We start from the raw sequence: 22,510 nt of genomic DNA on the forward strand, positions 1-22,510 counted from the left end.
AAGAGTAACTCATATCCATTTTTAGACAAGTGTGTGTGTGTGTGTGTGTGTGTGTGTGTGTGTGTGTGCGTGTGTAAAATGTCAAGAAGTTCTAGCATGAGCCAGTGATGTCTTTTATCTTTTTTACTCCCCATTTAACCACCGGTGTGTTACAGATACCTGTGTTTCAGGTGAGGAGAACAATTCCATGATTTCATTGTATTCTAGAAACTCCTCCAGAGCTGCCTCCTGAACTAGAGAGAGCCACTGAGGTGCTCGAGGCTCTACAGCAACAGGAGGACACTCCCGTGTGGTCATGGGAAATAAGACAGTGACACTCTGGGTCTGAAAAATAACCATAACATTCCCCCGTCCTGGAAAATTAGTGAACGGGAAACCAGCTCAGGGCCAGAAAATTAAACAGGTGGCTGCTGAGAAGCCCTGGACTGAAGCTCCTCTGCTTTTCCGGCTGGAAAACTCTTGAGATCCCTCCTCCAAAACCATGATCTCTCATTTCATTGAGAGATTACTTACTGGTGGGGGACGCACTGTACTAACCCAGCTAGTTCCTCAACTCAAAGCAGATTAGAAGATGGATATTTATTTCATAAGGGGGGAAGGGAAGGGGAGGGTTTTTGGTGTCAACAACACTAGCAAAACCAAGAAGTTGTAGGTGAAAGCAAGAGAGGCAACAGAACAAAGCAAAAGAGAACTCAAAAAAAACCCTGATAAAATAGACGTTTAGAACACGACCCATTGGCCTTCCTCACTTCAGTAACCACTAAGTGCACCATTATATCATGGAAGGAAAATCCATAATCACCGGATATTAGATTTAGAGCTAAGAATTAGAAATCACCAAGTATAAGCTGTCCATTTTGCAGATTATGAAATTGAAGCCCAAGGAGATGAATTCCTGCCTAAGGTCACTCAGGAAGGATGGAGCAGTCACAGACTTGAGGCTCAGGGTCCAGACTACTACGTAAAGCAGCAGTCCCTTCAACAATTGGACTGAGAAGTGCATTGAGTGCAGAGAGATCTCCACTCTCCTTTAAAGGCTGATCCAAGAATGGGGAGACCCAAGATTCTTAAAGGGGGGATAGCTCAAGGGCTGCTTGATCCTTCCACAAACTAGAAAGACTTCCAGTATGATTTTTGTGTTTTTCTCTACTGGGTGCTGGCATCTGATCCCACCCTGAGACTTACTGGTAACCTCCGCTGCACTTTGTGTTCCTCACCTCGAATATTAGGGAATCAGACAAGATAACCTTGAAGGTCCTTTCCAGCTCTTCATCTCTGAGCCTAGAATCCCTTTTGATGGCGGGAAGTAACATGAGGAGAGAGAATGAGTGAAACAAATTGCCCAGAAAAGGAAGATTTCTTGAAATCACCCTATCTAGAAAAGGAAAGGATCATCTCAGACTGATCAAGCAAAGTGATCAATCATGACATGATTAATCATCCATCGGTTTGCTCCGGAGGTGGGGAGGAGTTGGCTGTGGTCGTCCTCTATGGTGTCGGAACAGTGAAGAGATGCTTTGTCAGACCATAATCCAGATGTCCAGCTCTAGGAGTCCATATTCACTATCCAGCTCCCCTAAAAGGGCTAAGGTCGGGACCAACATGGAGACAGCAACCTAGGCAATGGCCACCAGCCTGGCAGGATTCAGTCCCTGGAATTGCTGAAGCACTCTTCTCCAAGGAGACAGAGATTCACACACACACACACACACACACACACACACACACACACACACACACTTAAATATATGTGTGTGATATTTATATCTCTATGTATATTATACATACATGTTTTATATACACATACACACATGAATGTATACACATCTAGATGGATGGATGTATATTTGGATTTCAATTAAAGTTTTTCAAATGCTGGGTGCCAGACCGGCAGATTTTTAGTGTTAGGAGGAGCTTTGGAAGCCTTGTTATTCAGACTTTACCTACAAGATCCTCCATTAGTCCTGTCCTGAAGCTTTGGGAATCATCAGCTCCTAAGGAAGCCAACTGTGCTTTGGATCAGCCAGACTTGCCTCTCTGTACCCCCTTCCCCCTGCCTTTCTCCCACACATCCCTCCCCATCTCCCACTCCATTCCCATTGCTTCCATGTCTGTCTTTTAAAATCAAGAGGAATCATCTTAATTTCCCTTCTTCAAATTCCTAGATTCAGATCCATTTGACCAAATGCTGCCCATTTTAGAGATGAAGAAACTGAAGCCCAAGATGGTGTAAAGTAAAGCCAGAATCTGGAAGCCCCCAAGAATTAGCAGGATCAGAAGCTTTTTAAATTCTAAATTCAATGTTCTGGATTGGCTTCCACTTGAAGCCAAATGCCCTGTCCTCACTAGGCCTTCTCATGGATGGATCTCGTCACCCCAGGCCCCTGAGTGGGGACTTCTGCCATGATTTCACCCCCTCCCCCCTCCGCCCTTTCGGTTTGTTTCCTTCCCATAAGCAAACTTGGAGCCTAGAAATGAATGGATCCTCAGAGGGAACTTGGAGCTTCACAGAACAAACCTTCATTGAGGGGAATTAGGAAAGGATGCACAGGAGGAGGAGGTAGGGGGGTGTTGGCCAGGAAGGAAATGGTCTCAAATGGGTCCAACAAAAACAGAGGTGCTTTTCAAAGGAAGGTCTGGATACCTTAGTACCCAAGAACCCCAGCCAACTTACAGCAACTGATGGAGAGCAGAAATCCATGGGATCTGCAGGCAGAGGGCTCTGAGTTGACTCCATGCTCAGCTCCAAGCTGACCTGTGACCTTCAGCCTGGCCCAGCCGGCCTGAGCCCCAGCCCCTTTCATCAAATACAGGCCTGGGGTTCTGGTTCTTCCCAGGGCTACTCTCCTAGGAGTCCATCACCATCACTGCGCTGGCCCATTGCACAAAAACAGCTTTGTCCAGCATTGCTCTGAATGGAGAGAGCCTCTACAAATGAGGAGCAGGGGAGGGTCTGGGTGTTCTGGGTTCTGTGATGCTCTGACCAGAACCAGAGGCTTGCGTTTAGTTCTGAAAGAGTTTCCAGAGGAGCACAAGCCCAGTGGTGAAGTCTGGAGATCAAGTCTAAAAAGATTCCATGAAAGGAAGTGGAAGAAGAGAAGGCTGGAGGTGGGGCAATGACTCATGGCTATCTTTGTTAGGGTTATGGTATGAAAGCTCTATACCTAGCCATCAAAAGCAACCCTTTGTTTAACTTTGGTGGAAACTGAGTCCTGGGGAACTTTAAGGGACTTTTTTCAAAGACATAAAAGATTTCAAGACCAAGGGCAGGATTTGAACTGAGGTCCTCTGATCTGGTGTCCATAGCACTCTCTGGGAAATGAATTAAGCACTTTTCAGCCAAGGGTGGAAAATACAAAAAAAGTCACTTCAGTTTTGAAGGAAAGAAAGACTTCTGACTATTTTAGAGTGACCTCAAAGCAAGAAGCACCTTCCCAAGAAAGCAGTGAGTATCTCTTTCACTGGAGGTCTTCAAGCAGAGTTTGAATCACTCTTAGCTGGAGATACTGGAAAGGGCTTTTTTGTTCTGTTATAAACTAGACTAGCTGCCCTCAGAGGACTTTGCACGGTCCGTGATTCAACGATGAGGAAATCAAGTGATCACAAATGACCTTTAGCTGCCCACCTGGGCACTCTGCCTTTGAACTTGGCTCTGCCCACATCCCACGTCCAGTTGCCTCACTGCACGGTGGGTATTTGCATTCTTGCTACTTTAATCTGAATGTCACATCCAGGAAAATGACCCTTTCTGCTCTTCCTCATGGGCAATGAGAAGCACACAGTTACTGACTTACTCTGGGCTTTCCCAAAGGGTTAGTCCTTGCCTTTACCTTTTTGGACATCATCCTCTCACCCTTCCTGGCTCCTCAAGGATCTAGGGAGAATAAAATGCGGAGAAATATCTATAGATCTTCCAGCTCAGAGGTCAGGAACTGGAAAATAAATTAAAGCTTATCTAATCCAGTGCTCTCCTTTTATGAAACCAAGGTCCAGGAAGTTCTGGAATGCCTTGCCTAGAATCACAAAGCCAGGAAGCAGAAGATTCAAAATTATAACTCCCTAAACACTGCTCGGAGGGAATGAATGATGCTGGAGCATATGTGAGGAAAACACATTGCAAGCAAACTACTCTGTTCTCCAACAAATCGATAGATGGATGGATGGATGGATAGATAGATAGATGATAGATGGATAAATAGATAACTGGATGAATGGATGGATAGATAGATAGATAGATAGATGGAAGAATGGATAGATAGATAACTAGATAGTTATATGGATGGATGGATGGATAGATAAACAGATAGATAACTGGATAGGTATGTATAGACAATAGATGGATAAATAGATAACTGGATGGATGGATGGATAGATAGATAGGTGGAAGAATGGATAGATGGATAGATAGATAACTAGATAGTTATATGGATGGATGGATAAATAGACAGATAGATAGATAACTGGATAGGTATATATAGATAATAGATGGATAAATAGATAACTGGATGGATGGATGGATAGATAGATAGATGGAAGAATGGATAGATAGATAGATAGATAACTAGATAGTTATATGGATGGATGGATAGATAGACAGATAGATAGATAACTGGATAGGTATGTATAGATGATAGATAGATAAATAGATAACTGGATGGATGGATAGATGGAAGAATGGATAGATGGACAGATAGATAATTAGATAGTTATATGGATGGATGGATGGATAGATAGACGGACAGATGGACAGACAGACAGATAGATGAATGGATAGATAGATGGATGCTCAGAGTGGCTAAGGCAGTAGCTGAAGATGGAGGTAAAGTTGTGCTTCAGAACCCTAAGGAAGAGTTGTCTGGTGCATGAACAGCTTGACGCACAGATCTTACTGTTTCGTAACCACTGGGGAAATGAAATCAATTTGGCTGAGAGAGAACATCGAGGAAGAACATTTCCTCTTTTCCTGGAATTTGTACCTTGCTTGTTAAAGATTAGTCAGAGTGACCAGCAGCCAAAACAGGCAAACTTGTCGTTGGGTACCAAGAAGATCATGGGCTCTGGGCCTGGAAGAAATCTTAGAGATGGATTCTACCCACCTCATCCTACAGAGGAGGAAAGCCCAGACATGAAGGATTTCTCAGAGGTTACAGAGATAATAAGACTCTGAATTTGAACTCAGGTTCTTTCACTCAAAATTCACCTCACTTCCCCCTATTCCATGGAGCCTCCTATAAAAGGTTTTTCTTTTGGGGGGACTCCAGACTTGTGGTTTCAATAGTGTAGGAATCTCCCAGTGTGGAAACCCCCTCCTTCTGCAGAATGGCAAGTGTTTGGCAGCTTACGGCCTTACAGAGAATCTCTGGGGCCCGGAGACTTTAAAGGACTTGAGACTTGCCCGAGACCATGCTGGTCAGTGTATAGCAAAGGCAGGACTTGAATCTGGCTCTTCTCACCTCTGAGCTCAGGTCCCACTGTGTACCAGGCAACAATATCTCATCAATATGAAAACGTGCTTGACTGCTTACGGGATGAAAGATAAAGTCTCTCCTGGGCCCAGGGAAGAAGACGATCGTATTCCCTCCCAAGAAGAGTATTTTCCCATAATGGGCAGCGGCATTGTTGTCTCTCTTATCAGATTTTAATTTATTTTCTGAGACTGGAGCGTCGCGGTGGGAGTCAGTCCCCGGCCCCTCTCCGACCGTTTCTGAGCGCCCCGACTTCACAAACGGAGGAGCCATCTTAATCCTGACATGAAATGAAATGGTTCTTGCTCGGGAACATCAGAGCTTTCCGATTAGTAGGAAGCCAATTTTAAAAGAAAAGACAAGAGAAAAGCTTTGTCATCTTGATCTCCGGAATCACAAGCAGCTCTTCTTTGAGACGGGGACGAGGTCGTGGCCGACAGCGTGGCCGTGGCGCCCATGGGCGGCGATGGCGGAGGGCTCCCTGGCAGGGGGGCTCTGGGCTCCGGCTCCCGGCTGGGGCCTGGGTGGGCCATTTTTCTCAGAGATCTGTTCAGAGCCAGTAACATTACCGTCATTGACAAAGCTAAGGAGCTCAACCTAATGATCCGGACACGATGCGGATGTGTAAATGCCCTCCTCGGGCACCGGGCACAGACACAATGGAGCTGGGAGCAGGGCCTGAAGGCAAGACGCCAAGCACGGACACAGGCCTTTCATTTGGACACAGAGTCCTGCCAGCAGAGGAGGGGGGACATCCTTCCTCACCCCAAGCCCAAGCCTTAAATCCCACAGTTGTTTGTCTCCAGAGAGTGGGAGTGGGAGGCGAGCCTGGCTGGTGCCGGCGGCACAAGGGGAAACTTTATTCCACAGACAGAGTTCCTAAGTGAACGTGGAGATCCAGACAGCAGAATGGAGCTCGGGCTCCAGCACCCCTTCCCTGCCTCTGCCCTCGAGAAAGGGAGGTACGCCGAGCAAACGGGAAGTGCTGGCCACACGGAAGGCAACCACAAGGGCACGGAAGGACATTCGACAAAGAGATACAGTGAGAGAAAGAGGAAGTCATCCTTGGGGAGGGGGGGGGATGGCTGGGTGGAAACAAGGCGCTTCTCCCCCGCCGCGCGGCCTCCTCTGTGAGATGAGGGCATTAGCTTTCGGTCCCAGAGGGTACCCGGTGTCCGTTCCGGCCCCATCATTTCATGATGTCAGATGCCTATCTGGACAGTCCACCATTCCAAGCTGGACCTGCAGAGGACTAGTCTGCAGTTCAACAGGGAGCCCCCCGCAAGCTCATTTGCCTGGGGAGAGGGAGCAGGCCGGAGATGGCGGACATGACGGACGCGACCCTCGGCTCCGGCCCCATGAACTGCTCCTTTCGGCCAAAGGTGACGGGCACATCCAGTTTATGACTCCATTTCTTGCATTATGGGGCAACAACTGTCATTTTATATTAAATATATCAGTGCTATATTAAAGCATGTGAACGAGGGGGAAAAAAGCAAAAGAAATTTCAAGGGAAAAACCAAGAAATGGAATCATTCTCAGGGCCCTCAGATGTAAAAATACACCCTTCCTCCCACAACCCCCAACACACACACATTCACACACAGAGAGAGAATCCCGGGCCACCGGGGAAAGGAGTGATGTCATTGAAAAACCAAGACCAACTTTTGGTGCATTAGTCCACATGGATTTGGGATTGGTCCCCACAGCCCCTTCCATGGCCTTGCCCTTCTTCTCCCCCTAAATCCCCTCTAGACGGACTTCTCCGCCTCTGCTGCCATCTTGCTCAGAAGATGCCATCCCGTTCACTGCTGCTCGGGTCCCTGTTCCTTACTGAGAATGTTCCTAACAGACAAGCCCAGAGCTCACCCACCTTCAGCTCTGATTTTAAACCCCTGTAGCTTTTCCTCATCTGGCCCAAAGAACTCTTAATTAAGACAGCAGCACCAGGGGAAAGCCCTCGGCCTACCAAAGTCACCTGAAGTCTACACCTCTGTCCTGTGCATCAAGGGGAAGGCAGAGCTCCCCCAATACTTCTAAAAAAAAGTAACAATAATAGCAATAAAAGGCTTTTTTCCCTTCTGCCTGTAAAACATCGAATAATAGTATACTAAGGGCTAGTTTTGAGACTACTACCATCAAAAAACTATGGGAAGATGAGTTAACAATCATAATTGATGTTTCTAAAGCCCAAGGAAATTTACAGAGCTTAATGCACTTTATTTCCTAGGAGCCCAGGCTACAGCTATTATCATTTTTATTCTAAATCTTCAGCTCTTATTCTTTGTTATTTAAATAATAATTACGTGTTCTCCCCCGCCCCACCAAAACCCACCATTCACAAGAAATAAATAAGGGGACCTTTAAAGTATCCCAAGTACTTTCCCACAGCAATCTGAGAACAAAGCACCACTGGGGAGGAGCGGGGAGGAGGGAGAGAAATACTGGTTCTCTAATCTGTTTCTAAGACTGTTCCTGCATCATCTTGGACCCAATTCTCCATTTCAAAAGTGCCAAGAGATATAAAATGCTACCTCCCATCTGAGGTCCCCGAGGAAAATGAGAAAGTTGTCTGTCAGAGCATGATAGAACTGGAGAACAGGAAGAGAGCAAAGAATCATGGGGTCTTAGCCCCTTCCTTTGATAGCACACCTGGAAGGGTAAAATGACTTCCTTAATTAGCAGCTTGTTGGTCTTAGAAGAAGGATTAGAATCCTGGCTAAATGACTCCAGGTCCAGGTCTCTATCCATCATTTCCCATTGGGACAATGTTATTTTTCTTCTTATACTCCGGTTTCTAATTTCTCAAATGTAGAAAGTTACCTAAAGGCTCCAAAACTCTGGATTTTTGCCCATTTGTTTTCCTATGTTCTCTTATAATGCATACTTATCAAAGAACTAGGAAAAAATATATAAACTTTACCAAAGAAATAAATGGCCCCTTCCTGATCGGTGTCTAAGCTATTATAATATAATATTTCTTTTTTTAGTTTATGAATGATAATCATAAGAATTTCAGAACTCCCCCATTTAATTAGCCCATTTTAAAGCTAAACACCGCATTATTAGATGATCTGGACAATTCCATCCAAACCAGAAAGACAATTTGGGGGAGACCTTTCAGTGACAAAGAGAAATCATACTGACCCATTAGTGAAGGGGCAATGTATGTTAATAACTACTAAGTGATATCCTTCTTTAGTTACCATAAAAATAGTGACATACTTTTAGGATAAAGCACAAAAATCATCAGCTCACCTTTCAAGTCCTTCACAGACTGTGCTCCCATCTACCTTCCCCATTATTTGACATTTGCTTTCTCTCAATTACTATTCTAATCAAACTCACCCCTAGCTGTTCCTTATTCAAGAAATCTAATTTCCAGCCTCCAAGCCTCTCTCCAAGGGATACCTCGTGTCTGAGATTCACCGGCACCTCACCTCCACTACATAAATTTATTGTCAATAATATTCATAAAAATTATTGAGAGTTATGGAAAATATAGACAATAAAACTAGACTGACTTTTTTTTTCTTTTAATGATGGCTGTTTCCCCCAATGTGTACAGCACAAATGCTTCCATAGATCTTAAAGCCAAGGACTTCCTATCCCACTGGCCAAACAAAGCTTTTATGTTTTCTTTTGTTTTGTTTTTTTGTGAGTTTGCTTCTCCTCCAGCTTAGCCTAGCATAAGGCTTTCTATATATATAAAATAGAAACTAAATAAAGGCTGGTAAATGAATGAATGAATAAATGATTACAACCATGATATTGAGGAAATCTTGCACCGTACTTGACCAGGGCACTCATTTCGAGACATCACTGTCTTGAGATCTGGTCGTTCCTGTCTTTCTTTATGGAACCCTCCCACATCTCACCAAGTTAATTCTCCTTTTCATATTTAAAATCCACAAATTTGCGCTCCTCTGCCAACATTAGCAAATCTTCTTCAACAGTTCTGTCTAAGCTTTTTCAAAACATTCCGTGAGTGCCATATCCAGGCTTGGCTTGATTGCAAGTAACAAGTGAATCCACAATTACCAAGGTGGCAAGGCTTTTCAGAGACTGCTTCTCATCCTCTCGGCTCCCAAAGAAGATGGAGGCAAGCAGGGCTGTTTTCTGCTCTGGTAGCTGCCAGATGGATGATGACTTTGGGAGATGTGAAGTAGCTTCATTAGTAGATGTGGAAAGAAATAAGTGGAGATAGATACAGAACAGATGGGGCAGAGCAGAGGAGGACTATACAATTTATAGAGAAAGTAGAGGTCATCATTGGACCTGGCCTCCTACTCCCCAGGGTATAACAATGTTGAGGTGGCCAACATAAGATGGACTTTGTCTAACATATTAGGAAGATGCATAAGAAGGACCCATACGAAGGGAGAAATTATAGCTAAAGGAATCTCAGTGATGATCAAGGGCAGACACCTCATTTCAAACTTGGGCTCCCTTTCTATCAGAGCTATTGGGAGGCTCAATGGAGAAAATGGAAAGGAGATACTTCCAAAACCATAAACCAATAAACAGTCATGGGTTATTCCTATTTTAACAAGGTTATTAGAAAAGTCATTGACCTTACAATGTAATATGATGCTTTGAAACTTATTTTATCACCATGACATTGTGTTCCAACCTATTTAAGTCTTCATAGTTTTTCTATGGATGTGTATTTATATTTGTGTGTATGTTTATATGTATAAATATATATATACATATATGAAAATTAAAAACACGTGTGTTTATACATACACATATATGTTTATATATACACATGTATTATATACACACATGTTTGTGTATACACACATAAATGAATATATATTTAAATTTTAAAGTCATAGGATGACTGATTTTGTCCAATGAACAATATATGACATTTTGTAAAATGAAAAATATATACGAATATAGTTTTCATTTGATAAAATTATTTTGATAAAAATGAACAATACATGACATTTTGTAAAATGAAAAATATATACAAATATATTTGATAAATTTAGTCATCATAGAGTTTTAAAATGTTTTATATATGTATATATTCATTATGAGAGCATGTATATAGACATTTAAAATAGATTTCGTTAACATTCAGATATTTCTGTGAACCTGGTTACCCATCCTCCTCAAAAAGATGAGTTTGGAAAAATAATCTGAATTTCAAACCTGTATACACTTCTCTAGTTCTTAGGAAATAAAAAATGGGTTTCCACACCCACCTAGTAACTGAGAAAGGCTCGGTTTCTCGTTCTCCACAAATTTGTCTGCAATTTAAAAATCAACAGCTGGCAACGGTTACTCCTCCAATTTTTTATCAATGACTCTGACTATGAAGGTTGTTCTGGAACCGTCCCATTTTGTCTTTGAATTTTATAGTCTTTGAAGAAAATCCTTTGTCTCGGACCCGCTTCCCTTCATCAATTTTACCTTGTCTCCAAGCTGTTCCTGTTTTCTGGGATTATTACCTTGTGAAAAAATCTGAGGAGATCACATGCTATAGTTTCTAGTACAATAGATGGGAGTCAAGAATCATCAGCGTTCTTTGAGGATTTGTAAAGTTGAAGATTTGCATAGAACTTTACATTCATTATGTCTTTTCAGCAGGTGAATACTGAGGGGATTATCTTCATTTTGGGGTGCCTAAGGAGGGAGATTAAGGCTGAACATAGCTAAAAGAAAAACTCATCCAGGCTCACATTTCTAAGATGGGATCTTTCTGACTCCTGTTGCTCTCACTCTGAATCTGAATCAGACCTGAATCTGTGTCACTCTGAAACATCAGTTAATTTCTGTTTGCCTCAGTTTCCTCATTTGTGGAATGGGAATAATAATAGTGTCTATTTCTTAAGGGTTGGTGTAAGAAACCTCAGAAGTGAAGACCTGTGTTCAAATGCAACAGACGCCATCTGGGGTCACTTTGATCATTATATTCCCCAAAGTAATTTTTTTCATCTACTACATTAAATCAGTCACTGCATCTTCTCTAACTTAAAAAAAAAAAATCAAGCTTTTGTAACATTATGAAGAGAAAACATTGAAGAAGTGCTTTGAAAAGTTTAAAATAACATACGCAAGCTGTTTATTATTTTTGAAGTCCCTGGCATACCGTACAGCATTATATAACAATCGTTAACAATTATTGTTGTTGTTGTTGTTGTTTCAATGTGAGAAGCCGTATAAGAAGGTAAATAGAACTGGAAGGAAAACATAAGGAAACAGGGGGGAGAGCAGATAGGCTGGAAACAGGCTGGAAATGCATCTGAAATCCATAATACATTAAAAGACCCAGAGCTATTCTCCACCAGGGTGGGTCTATACTGTCTGAATACTCTATGATCTGTGGGAGGTCCACAAAAGGAATCCTGGAGGATGGAAGAAGGTGGATGAAATCTGATCTGTAGCAGGGAGGGACGAGCATCCTCACATAAATGGGCTTCCATTAATAGATCAATGAGCTTTTGGTAAGCAAAGCTATGGAGGAGGCAGGGAGCTGGACAAGAAATATATACAAATGAAAATAAACATGCTCCAACATGCTGCAGTCACATTAACAGGATTAAAAGAACAAGGCAAGGTTGCAAGAACTGCTAGGTGGAGCTGTGGTGTACAGAGCACTAGATCTTAGTAGGACTCCTCTTCCCGAGTTCAAATCCAGCCTCCTCCCTATCTGACCCTAAGGAAGTCACTCTCCTGTTAGTCTCAGTTTCCCCATCTGTAAAATGAGCTGGAGATGGAAATGGCAAACCACTTCAATATCTCTGCCAAGAAAACCCCAAAGAACCGGATATGACTGAAACCCCTGATCAAGAACAAAAGGGTTCCTCAGTGCTTGGCAAAAAGTTTACTCCCATTCCAACCAAGCAATACTTTTCTGAGGTGGGTAGTACAAACCTCCCATTTTAAAGATGAGAAAATGAACCTCAAGAGGGTTTAATTGATACCCCTTGTCACACAGTGAGCAAATATCAGTCAGAATTTGAACTAGACTCTTCTTAAATCCAAAACATGGTAAGAAAAATTTCATATACATAAATAATATAAAGTGTGTGTGTGTGTGTGTGTGTGTGTGTGTGTGTGTGTGTGTGTGGAAAAGGTTCTGAGTTTTCACTGAAGAGCAAAATCCAGCCCATTCCCAGACTTTTCAGAGAAAAATGATGTGGGTAGATTCATGGTAAGATCCCCTGACGGGGTTCACTTTCAATTAAGAAGTCTGGTGATTAGAAAGAGTTGAATTCTCACTGCCTGAATGTCCTGTTCAATTCTGAAAAAAAAAACAAACTGGACTTTGCCTAGTGCAATGTGGTCCTAAACATTCATACGAGAAACACAAGGTTACTCGCTTTATGTTGAGAAAAGACAAATGCATTTCCATCCACTCTAGAATTCAGTCGCAACTACAATAAAATGGTTTTGGAGGAAGAAAGGGAAGATGTCTGGTTTTATATAATCCCCTCTTAATCTTGGAGAAAAAAAAAGGTTTATCTCAATAAAGATCCTTTGTTTCATGGATCAGTCAATATTGGTCTCTTTCCAATAGTGGTGGTGGTCTGAAATATGCCCACTAATCAAGGACAGTTTGAGCTAAAATTAGGGTACTTCCAACATCTCCCACAGCATGGGGAGTCCATGGGAGTTTCTCACTGGGTAAAGCTGCAAAGTATGCTGAGTTCTGAGCCACAGAAGCAGATTTCAAATCCTAGCTCTTCTATTAATTACTCGTATGAGTTCAGACAAATCACCTTACTAGACCTCTGTATATTAAGGAGGCTAGACCAAATGGCTTCTGGGAAACATAAATTAGACCTGGAAAGAACCTTTATGCTCATCTCCCACCCTTGGACTCTAAATCCATATGCAGATGTAGTCAAAAGAATGTCAGGTCTTTGTGGCCTGCGTCTAGTCCATTATTGTCTTTTTATTGTCCTAGGATTTAAGAACAGACTTCCGGCACATATAAGACTGACTAGGTGCCTGTTGATTGATTGACTCTGGCCTTGAGTACCACTCATTCTGGGACCTTTAGGGTATTCTCAAGCAGGGAAACATCAGTATTAGCCCACTTTCCAGGGAGCATCTTTTTGGGCAGACTGTGAGGTTGCCACTTTGTTCTTGCCCATTCCTGCATCCTCCTACCTCTGGACAAAGTATTGATGATTTCTGGAGCAGACCGCCATAAAAAATCTTTAAATAGGCTTCCATGGGTCCTATAGTTGGTGCCGTTCAGAATCAAAGCAGTTGAGCCACTTGGCCAAGGTCACATTGGTAAATACTAAGAAAATAAGCCAGACCCTCAGTCTGTTTTATTGGATTTCCAGTTCAGAGCTCTTCACCATGCTTTGCACCCAGCTATAGCCAGGGCACTTAAAAAAAACCCTGAACTGATAAAATAAAAGAGAAGTCATCTCCAGAAATTGGTTTGGAGGTTTTATCAGCTGTTTCGAGAGTATGCTCCCATATTGAGGGCTGGCAAACTGGTATCTTTCATGAGCACACAATGAGCTCCCCCAAAAAAGAGTTGGACACCTGCCTTCAACATGCACCAAATCAACATACAAGCCCAGATTTCTGTGTACTTTGTGTAATTCTCAGTGATATGGGGGTGGGGGTAAGGCACTTCAATCACATTGCAAAAACACTCATGGCTTTTACTCTCCCAGACTTCGAAAGGAGGGATCCCTACGGAAGCTCCTCTGCTCAAATTAAACCAGGAAGCTTCAGCTAGACTTTAGGTTGATTTGGATTTAACTTCAACAAGCATTTACTAACCATTGTGCTAGGTGTTAGGTGAATAAAGACAAAGTTGAAAAACCTCTGTCCCCGACAAGCTTCTTTTCCCATTAGAGACACAGCATGTACACATTCAAATACCTATATGCAATATCATGAAGAGATCTAAGAAGGGAGGGAATCAGAAAAGATTTCATGTAGCTGTAGATAAAAATGGAACACTGAAGGGGGCTCAAGGTTCAAAGAGGGGAAGGAAAGGGTTGTAGAAATGGGGTAGTCCATTCAAAAGCTGGAAAAGGAAGGTGGAGTATCACTTAGAGGAACCAATCAAGTGAGTAAATTTGACTAAAGAGGGAAAGTGGGTTCAGATAGTCCCACGTGGAATCACATGGAATGACCAAAGCAGACTGACCCTAAACTGAATAAGAATCCTCTTTAAACCATAAGAAGTCATCTATTCTTTACCTGAAGACCTTGGAAAAGGCTTTCACCTCTCTAGACATCACATTCTCCTTTTTGGACAGCTCTATTAGGATTTTTTTCCCCCTGACATCAAGTCTAAATATTTATTGAGGAAATTTTTCAACCAGAAGTCCTAAGATAGATCCTTTTGTAGAGTAATTGCTCCCACCTTAGTTCCTTTCACTGGACATCAATAAATCAAGAGGCAAGGTTAGAAGAACAAAACTTTAATTAGTATCAGATAATAGACAGGTGACAGGTGGATAGCAAGGTCCTAAGCAAAAGGAGACTGAATTTAGGTAGGTTTTGAACTACCCAAAGGGGACACTACTAGAAACAAGAACTCAACTGGCAAAACTGGAGCAGCCACTTTCCTCATTAGGGAGACTGAGTAAGAAGTTCAGAATGTTAGATGATTTCAAGAAAATGAGTTAGCTTCAGGGTCTCAGGAGTTGCCAAAGAAGATCCGTTTTGCTTGTCATGTTTTCTCTCTAGTTCATCTTATCAGAATATCCTTATAGGAAAAAAAAAAGAATATCCTTATAAGGCATCAGATAGTAGAGGCCACCTTCAACACAGAAATTTATCAGGCTCATCTAGTTCTTGGCAGACTGAGTAGCTTTATTTCCCCAACCTTATAGATTTATTCCTTTGGAGTCTAAGGTTATTTTTTCTTGAGATGTTTTCCTCAAACTCATAGTATGTAGCTTTTGCCTATTTCCTTGAAATTTTCTCCTCTGTTTTCTTCTTGTTCTATCCCCTGGGACCAAACAGAACAAATTGAGTCCCCCTCCACATGACAATCATTTCAGTACTTGCAGATAGCTCCTTCCCCCTCCACTTTTCTCTGATCTAAACAGATCATTCTCCTCTCAGATGAAAATGTCTTTATAAGAAAAGTGGGTTATAAGATGAAGGCATCAATTTCCTGGAAGCTTTACTGCTTATCCAAAAGGTTATCAATCTTAGAATCACAAAAATTTAGAACTAGATTAGCCCTCTAAGATCATCAAGCCCACTTTTTCAAAATTACTTATTGGTAAGGAAATGGAGGCCTAGAGAGGTTGTAACTTCACTGAGGTTACTCAAGGAGTAAATATCAGAAGCTAGACTGTCGTGGCAGGGCTCAGTACAATAAACCATACAGCTTTCAGCCAGATGACCCGATTTTTTCATGGCTACACCATAAACGTCCAAGAGTTAGCTCCTCTTATTCCTAAGGATTTTTCTCAGTTACTCTTAATCACTGTTTATGGAGAGAGAGGAGGAATAATTATAGAATCAGACATTAGTTTAGTTGTTGAGAATCAGAGCCACCAAAGATACCAGTGTAATTCACTTGCCCATTTTCCATTTTCCTTTAGACCTTCTTAACAACCAATAAATATTAATGCCACTTTGCATTGGCCACAGTCAGAGACAGGAAGCTTTTCTAGTCATCTCTAGTTTATCATGGGGATGGAAATGTGTTTTCCCATCATTCTGTGACTGATTCCCCAACCTCGAGGACTTTTGACATCCAATTTTCCATTGGCCTCATTTTATGACTCCCTCTTTAAAAAGCTCTCTGGCATTTTTATTATTTTAAATTAAACAGGATCAAAATTAATTCTGCTTGGGGAAAATATGCACTTTTATAACCTCCTAGAGGTAATAATTGCTGACTTGTTGGGTAAGGGTTGTTAGTCAAGAGCATAGAGGTCCAGTGCTCTGAGAAGGGTGACTAAGAGTCCCTTACACAAGACATTTCTTTGTCTTCCCTTCCTTTACCCCACATCCAGTTAAGATGGGAGTTTGCTAGGCCCTTGCACCCAATCTCCAGTGCCCTTCCAAAGATATTCTAGATCTGTAAGGGAATATCCTACCTATGTCAAAGATAAAGGATTCAATGATTCCTCCCATCTCCTTCTGAAGTGTGATGTGCAGGAAGCCAAGGGGGACACATTTACATGGTCCTTCCTTCCACATCATCCTAGATATACTGATCTTCAGTTTTTGAAAAGCTCCTCCCCCTTTTATCATTTTAATCTTTACAGTGACCATGTAAGAAAGATACTATTATTATCTCTGTTTTACACATGAGCAGACAATCTCCCAAAAGATAAAGGCAGTGTTACACAGCTAGCAGATGTCAGAAAAAAGAACTCCAATGTTTTTTTCACTGAGCCAATCTTCTCCAAGTATATGTTCTTTAACTGTCATTCCCATCCCTATTCCATTGCTCCCAAAAAATGAATTTTTAGTATTTTTTTTAACATGGGAAAGACTTCCAGTAGTTATCTGCACCCCTTTCCACAAAACCTTCCAGCATCCTGGAAATTATATATCACAAGAGAGTTGCCAATAAAATGTCAGTTCCTTGAGGGCAGAGACTCAGTACAATACAAGGTCATTGATGCTTTCCCATTTCTAACTCCCAGTACAGTGCCTGGCCCATAGAAGGCATTTGGTCAGTGTCTGTGAAACTGAAGTGAATTAAATGGCCCCACCTTGGCAAGGGCAGATTCAAATCCCCAAGCCCTCTAATCTTTTTCAATTTTCTTAAATGAAGAACCCATTCTCCTGACCCAACACTATAGGTCTACTCTCTTCAAACCCTGCTTCTTCCTCCTCCTCCCACCCCAAATCCTATGCTTTGGCAAAGCGGGGCAATCGGGCTGGCGTGCTTGGAGGAGAGGGAGAAACTCAAAAGGCACTTGAACAATCCCCAAACTATAACTTGGATTTATCTCAAGAGAGCAGAAAGAAAATGTTCTGAGTTTGCCATTCTTCTTCTATCATTTCCCAGCAAGAAGAGAGCACAGGAGGAGGCCTTCTTTAATAGCAATTTAACCCAGCTCGGTCACTGCAGACATGACTCACCAGCTCCTACATCTGTGCAGACAGAGAGAGCTTAGGAAAGAAGAGCAGCTCATGAGGCCAGTGTGTGTGTGTGTGTGTGTGTGTGTGTGTGTGTGGAGGGAAAGAGAGGAAGGGAAAGCCCTGAAAAGAGGATTAGGGAAGAGCTTTCTAGAGAAAGTGGCGTTTTAGCCAGACCTTGAAGAAAGCCAGGAAGCCAGGAGACAGAGATGGAGAGGGGGAAGGCTCCAGCCGTGGGAAACAGCCAGACAAAGTGCTAGGAGTCAAGAGAGGAGATCAGTGTCACATAAAAGGAACAGACCTATGTGAATCTGATCCCCAGGAAGTCAGAGGGCTTGGCTCTGTTTCAGAGTCATGGCATTGAGCTTCAAATCCAGCAAATGTGGACTTTTGGTAAGTCACTAAGAGGGTCAGGCCAGAGGGGATGGTGTGTGTAGATAAGATAGGATTAGATAGATAGATACATAGATAGATGTAGACACATAGGTAGATAAATAGACTGACAGACTCATGGATGGGTGGATGGATGGGCAAACAAGTGGATAGACAGATAATGAAATTCGATTCCCATTTCTGGAAAAAAAAGTGGGAGCTCTTCCATAGCTAGCTCAAAATAGCCATCTTCATAGAATCAGGGCGAGTCACTGAGCATATCTGAGCCTCAGTTTCTCTGTAAAATAAGCGACTTGGACTAAATGATCTCCATAAGTCTTTCAAGTTCCAAATGCATAATCCTATACTCTTACAGTAGCTTTGCATCATCTGAGAAAAGGCAAGGAAGCTCAAGGAGAACAAAATTGACAGATTCAACTAAGAAGCATGGACTTGAACTTTGATTTTCTCATGGGTTTGGATAGAACTTCACTTTTGTTAGCCCCCAGCCAGATTCGGACACAATACACTGGGCATTTGGGGCAATATCCTTCACAGGGACTAAAGGTATCAGAATTTAGTGATACTCGGTGCTCTTATTCCCTTAAAACAAAAGAAAGATTCCTCTTGATGTGTTAGTAAGCCAGTTTTATAGAAGAGGCAGGTAAGGATAAGGAAAGTCAAGTGATTTACCCATGGATCAAAGACTAAATGGTGCCAGAAGTTGGGTTCAAATGGAGGGTCCTGGCTCCAAGTCCAGGGAGCTTTTTCACTGGGCTGCCCTGCCCCATTTGCTCCAAAAAATAAAATATTCAACCTTCTCCTGAGAATTATTCTAAATTGCATGTCATTGTATGGAATCTGGTAACCAGACATTATCTCAGTTACCCAGCTGTGACTCAGTTGTTTGAGAAACCTTTGTTCATGACCCACCATGCACTAGTCACTATGGCAGATGGTGGGGATGTAGGTATCACAGGGAAATAGTCATGTACCTGGAAGGGACCTTAAAGGATATTCACACTAATGGTCTTATTTTTCAGAGGGGGAAACTGAGATGGAGTCAGTCTCCACTGCCACACGGCTGCCCTCTGGAATCAAACAAATGGAGTTCAGCCCCCTCTCCTAGGATAGTACTTCAAATCCTTTAAGCCAGATGCCACAGCCTCTTCTCCAAACTCCAGTCTTTCCTTCTTCAGGCTAAACATCTGCCCTTCTTTCAGCGGCAAAGACCTGCCATGCAATCTCTGGACGCCACATCTCTAGTCCCTTCACCATCTTGGCAGACCTCCTCTCAGTGCTCTCCAGCTGCTCAATGGACTTGACAAAATGTAGTCTAACAGCCTGAAGCCAGCGTACCAGTGTGGTCTGAGCAGGGCGAAGGATGGCCGATAGCTCATTCCCCCTGTCCCTTGGGAGGTCCAGGACATACTCTAAAATGCGTTGCCTCATGAACAGGACCCGAGGTCACTTGGGAGTTTCACAAGAAGTACTTGGCCATAATTCTCCTGCACATTTTGAGCTCATTCCTCCAGGAATGGAAAGGAAAAACAACAGCCTCATTTCAAACCCCTCTCCTTGCCCTTGGCCTGATCTTAGGTTGGAAGATGGCTCTTTGCCACTGAACACAAAAGCCAGCGCGTCCTGGCCGGTGGCTCAGTCCTATCATACAGCCCACCTCCCCAGATCTCCTGGCTCACTCCCTCACTCCCCTGCCCGCCTCGCCCCCAAACACACACACACACAGTTCCCATCAAGGCAATCCTCCAATGCTCTAAGCGGTAAAGATGTGGCAGAGCTGCTCCAAACGGTGCTCACTCAATTAAGGGAGTCTGCTGACTATAGGGGCAGCAGTAAATAATTGCAACCAAGTCATTGGGAATAAAATCAATTGTCAGAGCTCAACAAACAACAACATTTAATTAAAGGATTGGATGCCCACAATCGGGAAGCAAATGTGGTTTTTTCCCTTCCTTACCTCCCTTCCTTTCTCCCTTCCTCTCTCTCTCCCTTCCCTCTTTCCTTTCCCTCCCTCTCTGTCTCTCTTGTCTCTCTCTCTCTCTCTCTCTCCTCTCTCTCTCTCTCTCTCCTCTCCCTCTCTCTCTCTCTCTCTCTCTCTCTCTCCCTCCCTCCCTCCCTCCCTCCCTCCCTCCTTCTCTCTCTCTCTTTCTCTCTCTCTCTCTCTTTCTCTCTCTCTCTCTCTCTCTCTCTCTCTCTCTCCTCTCTCTCTCTCTCTCTCTCTCCCTCCTTCCCTCTCTCCCTCCCTCCTTCTCTCTTTCTCTCTCCCTCCTTCTCTCTCTCTCTCTCTCTCTCTCTCTCTCTCCTCTCTCTCTCTCCTCTCTCTCTCTCTCTCCCTCCTTCTCTCTCCCTCCTTCTCTCTCTCTCTCTCTCTCTCTCTCTCTCTCTCCTCTCTCTCTCTCCTCTCTCTCTCTCCTCTCTCTCTCTCTCTCTCTCTCTCTCTCTCTCTCTCCCTCCTCCCTCCCTCCTTCCCTCTGTCCCTCCCTAGCCTAGTTGTTCTAACCAGCTAACAGACCTGGGCCAGATTACTCCCCCCCACCCCCAAGTCGAGGCACACAGGTGGCCATGAAACATACAGAAGGTGAGGGACAATGGGTCCAGCATCACCACCCCTGGAGGGCACAGAGGGGTAGCCCAATCTCTTCATTTGAGTAGGAAAAAGCAGTTCCCCCTGCATGACTATCCACCTAAGCACACGATTTGGGGGATGGGCGGGGGAGGGGGGAGAACAGCATAGAACCTCCCAAGTTGCAGCTCCCCCTCTGACACTGAACGGATTTAGTCAGTTCATTTATTCTCCCGGAGCCTCAGTTCCCTCCTCTGGATGATGAGGGGCTTGGGTCGCAGGTCCTCTGAAGCCACTTCTCGTTCTAGATTCATGGACCCTGGGAGGCAGCGAGTGGCCATAATGCCCCTATGTCATGGCTGAACCTCCGAGGTTCAGAGACACCCTTCCCTGCCTCCTGTCCCACAGCCTCAAAGCAGGGGGCTGGGAGCTCCTGCCCTTCCCCGGGCTGCACCGTGTCCCTGGGATCACAGAGCTCAAGCAGAAAGGAGCCCAGAGCCGCTCTAGACCTCCCCCCTTTATTCTACACGTGAGGAAGCTGAGACGGGGAGATGAAGCAGCTAGGCTCCTGGTGTCCGAGGCAACCCAAGCCCTGGGAATCTGGCGCCTGCTTCCTAACGTTCTCTCCAAAGGCAGGAGGCCAACCCCCTCATCTCGCAGCCTGCGCCAAGACCAGCAGATTTCGGTCCAAATACAGTTGGGCTGTTGGTCTGGGAAGGTCCTGCTGTCCTGCCCGGAGCCGCAAGCACGGGTGAAAGACCCCGCTCTGGATCTCCCTTTCAAAATAAAAGTCGGATCGCATGAAGCTGGGGCCCGGGAGGCATCCAAAGTTTGGTTTCGTGTTTGTTTGCGCTCCTAATTCCTCGCTTCGGTGTCCGATTCTCCCAAGTCCGGGTGGAAAGAGGGCACAGCTGGAACGCGGGGGCTGCTTCCCGCAAACGAGCCCTGCTAGCCTACCCAGGAAGGCAAAGCGCTGGAGAAAAGGGACGGAGAGGCAGTCCGAGGCTGGAGCGCAGAGGCGCCCGGGGCTGCCGACAGCGCCCCGCTCTGCCCGTTCTGTTCAGCCTGGTCTGGAGCCCTGGCAGAGCGTGGGGCCCAGAGGGCGCCGTGCCCAGAGAGGTGCCCCTGCGGAACCGTGTCCAAGGCAGGAGCCCCAGAGCAGCGGCCTTCCCGGAGCCTCCCCGCCCTGCCTGCCCCCTCGGCGCTAGCGCGGGGCCCCCATCCCCAGGCTGTCACCTCCCGCCCGGCCCCGGGACAGCTCCTGAGGAAGAAACGGGCACCGAGCCTCCTCTTGCCCCGGCCGCTGTCAGGTGCGGACCGGGCTTGGGGCGGGCAGGGAAGAAGGAAGAGTTGCGGAGAGCTTGCAGTCCGCATCTGCGCTCGGACACTCACCTTAAAGCCGGGGAGGCGGAGTCGGGCTTGGAGCGGGCTGAGGGCGGCTCTGCCCTGCGCTGCGTCCGGCGCTGCCCCCTGCGCGCGCTGCCTCGGGTGCTGCCTCGGGCGCTGCCCCCTGCGCCGCCCTGTGCCGGGGCCGGGCTGCGGCCAGTCCGCCGAGCTTCCAATGACTTTCCCCCCTACTTTCTTTCTCGCTCTCCCCAGGGAGCGGGCTCCTCCCCCGGTGTTGCCCGATTGGCCCCAGCTGCTCCACCCTGAGCCGGGGCGGCCGGGCGAGCGAGCGCAGCCGGGAGAGGATTTCCCGGGGCAGGGCCCTCCCCGAAAGCGTGGGCCAGTTCCCGGCGAGCGCCGCCCGGAGCGGGACCGAAAGCGGGCCACGGGACAGGGCGGACCTCGCTTGGCAGCAGCCTGGGGCTGCCCGAGACCGGGATCCTGCCCGAGGAAGCGGAGCCTGGCAGCGAATGCCCGCCGGGAGAGTCGGAGCGCAGGCTGCCAGTCGGGGCCCTCCCCTCCCCTCCCCCAGCCCCGCCTGGCTCTCCAGTCCCCGCCCCTGGCCCCGCCCCTCCCTGCCTTCGCCCGGCCTCCCCGGGGGAACATCTGGAGCGGCGTCGGGCCTCGCGCTGCCGGACTGCTCCTCCTCTCCCCGGCC

General features: G+C 45.2%; 1 protein-coding gene across 2 annotated transcripts in view; it reads right to left on the minus strand.

The window, feature by feature from the left end:
* Positions 1–21,953, minus strand: part of IL1RAP (interleukin 1 receptor accessory protein) — a 135,457-nt gene extending 113,504 nt beyond the window's left edge. The window contains exon 1 of one of the 2 annotated variants that reach the window (XM_051991641.1): positions 21,859–21,953. The gene's annotated coding sequence lies outside the window, so the exon portion shown is untranslated. The remainder of the gene's footprint in view (positions 1–21,858) is intronic. The other variant, XM_051991642.1, reaches the window with a different exon arrangement.
* Positions 21,954–22,510: the final 557 nt, after the last annotated feature.

This window comes from Antechinus flavipes, chromosome 3, assembly GCF_016432865.1.
Source record: "Antechinus flavipes isolate AdamAnt ecotype Samford, QLD, Australia chromosome 3, AdamAnt_v2, whole genome shotgun sequence".
NCBI lineage: Eukaryota > Metazoa > Chordata > Mammalia > Dasyuromorphia > Dasyuridae > Antechinus > Antechinus flavipes.